This window comes from Periplaneta americana, chromosome 15 (assembly GCF_040183065.1).
Source record: "Periplaneta americana isolate PAMFEO1 chromosome 15, P.americana_PAMFEO1_priV1, whole genome shotgun sequence".
In the NCBI taxonomy this organism is placed as follows: Eukaryota; Metazoa; Arthropoda; class Insecta; order Blattodea; family Blattidae; genus Periplaneta; species Periplaneta americana.
Window position 1 is genome coordinate 99,581,955 of NC_091131.1, and position 6,335 is coordinate 99,588,289.

At 39.4% G+C, this 6,335-nt stretch overlaps 1 non-coding gene across 1 annotated transcript; it reads left to right on the forward strand.

Moving 5' to 3' along the window:
• The first annotated feature begins 4,525 nt into the window (after positions 1-4,525).
• On the forward strand, positions 4,526-4,597 carry TRNAY-AUA (transfer RNA tyrosine (anticodon AUA)). The gene has a single exon. It is a non-coding gene; the product is annotated as a tRNA-Tyr (tRNA).
• The last annotated feature ends 1,738 nt before the right edge of the window (positions 4,598-6,335 follow it).

Consider the following 6,335-nt stretch of genomic DNA (forward strand, 5'->3'; position numbering starts at 1 on the left):
GTGTGTTACCGAATGGACGCGGTAAATCCATACATACACAGCTAAAATCATCCAAAATCTGTATAAATATTTTAAGAAGGGACGAGGACAATCCCATGACTCACTTGGAAGTACATACCATAGCTGCGGCAGGAGTAATGTGCTCAACGTTGAAGAAAATAGTTACCGTAAATATAGCAGAATAACCCACACCAAAAAAGTATGCCCAGAACAAAAGAACAGACCTACGTGGAATCGACTAATTTAGTCGTGACTAAATTCGAAGGAAAATGTATGAATTGTATACAAATTAAACCCTCGCGAGTGTAGGAAGAATTCTTAGCGTTCTTGGCAGCAAAGCAATAAATACACAATACTGTACGAGTTCCCAATCTACAGAACTATTGAACCACGTTCATCCTCTAGCAGCTATGAATCATGACAATGTTTTCCTCCCTCCTTAAAATATTTACAGTCAACTCCGGATATAGTGAACCTCTGCGGACTTGCATATTTCGTTCACTATATCCGAGGTTCACTATATCCGAAGTGTCTCTCCCCTAATCTTAAATGACAGAAATTAATGAATTTGTGAACAAGAAAATAAAATATTTCATTTTTCTGGAATGGAGTACACTGTATACTGTTACTCACAGTTGATTTACTTAAACTATGCTGTCGATCCATATCCGCTTCCGAAAGACCACGTTAAATGTCACTTATAATGTTCACCTTATCTTCCAAAGAAAACACTTATGCTTCGACATTTTTATATAGTACATTCACTTTTGGAACACTAGAAACAAACTGGTCAGGTAGAAATGACAAATTCTATTATGGTGTGACTTTGTACTAAGCCTTGGAATTTCCCGAGTCACTTAATGGAAACTGGGAGAGGATTGATGGAGTTTAAAAGCCGTCGAAATCTTACCTTCATTTGTGTTCTGGACATAATGTCCGTCCCCTTTTAATAAATGAAGGCAATTTCATTTTCCGTTATTTCGATGCTATCCGTCATAATTGAAATGTTTCTGAGAACAGAAAGCAACCCTTTGACAGTAGAGGATTAGAAATAATAGTACAGTAGTGTGCCTGAAAACAGAATGTCAACCCTTCGACGGTGGAGTGAGCCAAGATCGTCATGCGTTGCCTGGATTTACAGTACAGCTCATTGTCTAGAAATCATTAATCCTACCTCTCTCCTTTGACTAAAGGAATAAAAAACTTAGAATGTTGTTCTCAACATATTCTTTCAAGTTTATACAAGAAGGTCTGATTTCAAATAAGAATCTGTCAAGATACAACTCTTGTGACTTCAATTTTAAGGTTCACTATAACCAAAGTGAGAGTTCACTATAAAAGGAAATATTAATGTACTTTTAATGTATGCGGGCCAGGACCAACGATTTAGCTTCACTATAGCCGAATGTTCACTATAACAGAGTTCGCTATATCCAGAGTTGACTGTATATACATCTTGAATGATTTTAGCTGACTGTATATGTATGTGTTTACGGTGTCCAATTGGTGACACACAACGTTTTCATCATTACTGTAAGTACGAATATTTCAAAACACAGACATGGTAACAACTGGTTTACACTTCAACTAAACACAGCACAAAACATTGTATCAACTGTTAAGTAAAGAATTAATTAGTTTGTTCTTCAAATAACATGTTGCAACAGCGCTTTGCACCTTGTAGAGGAGAAGGTGGTAATATGTGACAGTGATTTTCCACAGTCTCTAATTTGAAAACAACGAAGTTAAAAATGGAATTTGAGGTGATTCCTTATAGGAATATCATTTCTCGTTATGTCTGCAAAGTCATAACATAATTATATCAAAGAATCAGGTGTTAGGTTTTAGAAAGTGTTCATGTCGCATAATTGGACTTTCAGAAAATAAAGTTGCAATAAGGGACAAACAGCCTGCGTAAATTATAAAAAAATAAGCCTGGAATTACATACAATGCTTAAGACATAAACACTGCTAACACATTAGACACAGAATTCATATGGAAGTCATTGTCTTCATAGTTTTCCATAGGTGAAAGCCCTAGTTTTATCATCAACACCTTTCATGCACGTTTATCAGTAACTTATATACAGGGACATCATTTTATTTTTACTTCAATTTTTATTGTACCTGAGTTTTTGAATGTACTTCACTCCCACCCCTTCTACTAATGACGTTCCAACTGTCCTGCACACAGAACCAAGACCGCAGCGAGTTAGTGAGTATAGTATGTTTCAGAAATATGTTCGCGTTTTCCAGTGACGAAAGAGCTTTCAATATTGAATCATATTTTCGCACAGGTACTGTCGTCCGTTTGCCTACGTCGCATCCCGATTTCCCCCACTTGCTTCTGCTCACCCCTCTGTAAGGGCTGGTGGCTGGGCTGTCTTAGATCTTTTCTGAAAACAATAATTTTTGTTAGGAATTGGACGTCTACTTAATATTATACAACTGTTTAAAATAACTTAAATAAAAGGGCCTTGTTGAGTAATTAACTATCACGTGATTTTCCCCCTTTCTACGATCCTGCAACATAACCACTTGGAGGACAGTAGATAACATGTCTAAATAATTTTATCTGTGCGGGTCGGGCAGAAGTGAAGATTGAATTTACAGTACGTAAGATACACTTTTATAGAGTAGGTACAGAATTATTTCAACATGAGTTACTAGTACGGAGAACGAAACAGGTAGTAATTGGAATTAGACACAATAGTCTATCGTGCGATAATATGCACAAAAGAATTGAAGCCTGTATCGAAATGAACGGCCACCATTTTCAAAAATGTGTTTAAATATCCATATTATGATTATTTTTCAATTTAACTTAATTCTCTATATTGTACCTAATGTACTGTAGACAGTATAATATACACTGCATAATGAATACATTCGCATGAATAGCTCAGTTCGTGATTAAAAACACTTATTGTTAATACAGTACTGTATTTTGATTAAACAAAAACCTAATGAAAATTATCAAACTCAAAATTGCGATATTTCCTAGTTTACGTAAATGGATGAACTACTTTTCTTCCCTCCTGTACCTAGTAAAGTGATTTGTTTGTATTTTACGCCAGTATCATCGAACTCCAGTCGTGGAAGCGGGCAGCAAACGATGTTTCCATTCTCGATCCGTTAATTCAAAGGTATAGCCAGGTTAATATTAAAAATATTAGTAAAAATAAAATGATGTCCCTGTACAAATTAGAAGGTTCTAAGACTAGTTTTGTCATAGTAATGCTGAAATATAGGCCAACCCTGTCCCATACCCATAATATCACCACTCATACCCTAGCATAAATTTAATTAACAATGGCATTTGATTTTCATGATGCTGGGTAATTCAAATCTATACCTCTTACTTTTTTTACTCATAAAGATAATATCTCTACCTTAATTTGTTACTATGTAACAGCAGAGAAAAGCACTCTCTGCAAAAACTTTTAACACTGGCGTAACGAACATGACCCCCTCTCATGCACAACTCTCACTTGATGGACTTACTGAATATCCTGCCCTACAACAACACGAAGGTTTCTACAATCTTCTTGAAACACCTTGTATAGCAGATTCTATACTCGAATTTGTAGGGATATTAGGGTCACGAAGCATGCGTCTCAGATATTGTGGCACGAGGAGGTATTCAGAGCGTATTGTAGTTATTCCGTCAGTACCAAAAGCGCAGCTAATAATGGAACTTCACATGCACACTATTCGATGGGTTAGTGTGATTAATTGAACTTCATAGATGTCACCTGCGTAGTGTAAGATATAACGGTCATCAATTACATTACAGTAGAGAGAACCGGAGGCAAATTACATGAATCAATGCTGTCGTTGAAAATTCCACACATTCTGCATTCAAAGACAGAGTTGGGCAAGACTTGCAAGACAACCGTCCACTGAACGTATTTTCCATGTAGGCCTACTAGTAAACGAACAGCAGGTGGCTTTTTACAAATACCGTTACCAAGTCAAACGAATTCCCTAAATGCATTGTCATTTTCATCACGATGTTCATCATCAATTGTTAACACCACCACCACCACCACCATCATCATCATCATCATCATCATCATCATCATCATCATCATCATCATCAATACCTATTAGTGTGTTGGACATTGTGCCACTGTCACACATCTGTGACACAGTGCATGAGGATTGGCCACTAAAGGGAAACTAAGAGATGGAGCTTAAACTGAGAATACGATGAAAGAGTAATGGAACGGAGAAAAATTCTCTCCGGCGCCGGGATTTGAACCCGGGTTTTCAGCTCTACGTGCTGATGCTTTATCCACTAAGCCACACCGGATACCACCCCGGCGTCGGACAGAATTGTCTCTGATTAAGTTCCAACTCTTGGGTTCCCTCTAGTGGCCGCCCTCTACACTATGTCATAGATATCTATGAACATAGGACCGAAGTCCACACATGTGCTGAGGTGCACTCGTATGAGTGACTAATTGGCCGGGATCCGACGGAATAAGCGCCAGAGACAATTCTGTCCGACGCCGGGGTGGTATCCGGTGTGGCTTAGTGGATAAAGCATCAGCACATAGAGCTGAAAACCCGGGTTCAAATCCCGGCGCCGGAGAGAATTTTTCTCCGTTTCATTACTCTTTCATCGTACGATAACGCAGAATATCTGCATGGAAATATCATATGTATTTCGGTACATTAAAATAATATATATTAAACTGCGAGGATTCAATCCAGCATCGGGATTGGAATCCCGTGTGGCTCAGTGGATAGAGCGTCACACGTAGAGCTTAAAACCCGGGTACGAAACCCGGTTGCGGAAAGAATTTTTCTCTTCTCCATCGATCCTTCAGTCGACCTGTTTGGCGAGTTGGTATAGCGCTGGCCTTCTATGCCCAAGGTTGCGGGTTCGATCCCGGGCCAGGTCGATGGCATTTAAGTGTGCTTAAATGCGACAGGCTCATGTCAGTAGATTTACTGGCATGTAAAAGAACTCCTGCGGGACAAAATTCCGGCACTTTCGGCGACGCTGATATAACCTCTGCAGTTGCGAGCGTCGTTAAATAAAACATAACATTTAATATTTCGATCCTTCTTATGATAACGCAGAATTCCTGCATGGAAAGATCATAATACGTACTTCGGTTCATCGCTATAATATGATATGAGTATATAATCACTTAGTGATTTAAGACGGCGCTCATTTCGTCGGATTCCGGCCACTTATTCACTCGTAATGAGTTTACCTCTGCACATTAGTGTGTTGGACATTGTGCCACTGTCACACATTTGTGACACAGTGCATGAGGGTTGGCCACTAAAGGAAAACTAAACGGTTGAGCTTAAACTGAGAGGATTCAATCCAGCATCGGAGTTGTGATCCGGTGTGGCTTAGTGGATAGAGCGTCAGCACATAGAGGAGAAAACCCGGGTACGAATCCCGGTGCCGGAGAGAATTTTTCTCCGCTCCACCAATCCTTCATCATGTACTACATTCTATTTGTACTTAGTATAAAACATTACAAAGTTTCCCGCCTGAAAACTAAGGTAGTCCTATTGTAGGAAATGTACTAATTTTTATATTAAATTTTTGCTTTCTTCACTGGTAAGGGGGGGAGGGAGTAACATCTGTGACACAGTGCATGAGGGTTGGCCACTAAAGGGAAACTAAACGGTTGAGTTTAAATTGAGAGGATTCAACCCGACATCGAAATTGGAATCCGGTGCGGCTTAGTGGATAAAGCATCAGCACGTATAGCTGAAGACCCGGGTTCAAATCCCGGTGCCGGAGAGAATTTTTCTCCGTTCCACTCCTCTTTCATGTAACTAAGATAATGTTCTGTTTTGTCTTTTGTCTCGTTTAAACATTTATAATGTTATTTATTTCAATTATGTACTGTATGTTATTCAAAATTACGAAATCTTTCCAGGCCGACCAAATGCTATTTCGAGAATGACTCGAAGCGCACGAGAATGACGAGTCAAGACTCGAAAGACAAATGCAACTAACATAGCGAGCGAGAGCGGCAGTTAGTTTTGTTCATCTCTAGTTTCCACGGTAGATGGCACTGACGACATTCTCTCATAACTTGCAGTGTGCGTTTTGTGTGTTGCAGATAGTGTGATTTAAGCAACGTAGAAGCACAATGGTCCGGTATTCATTCCAGGAACAAGCCGAGATGGTGTTCGTGTATGGCCAAGCAGGTGGAAACGGTCGAGAGACAGCACGGATGTACCGAGCCACGTACCCTGACAGACAGCATCACCCACAATACACATTTGGAGCCATGATGCGACGTGTGAACGTGTGCATTGCATCCCATGGAGGCCACTTTGAACATATGTTGTGACAT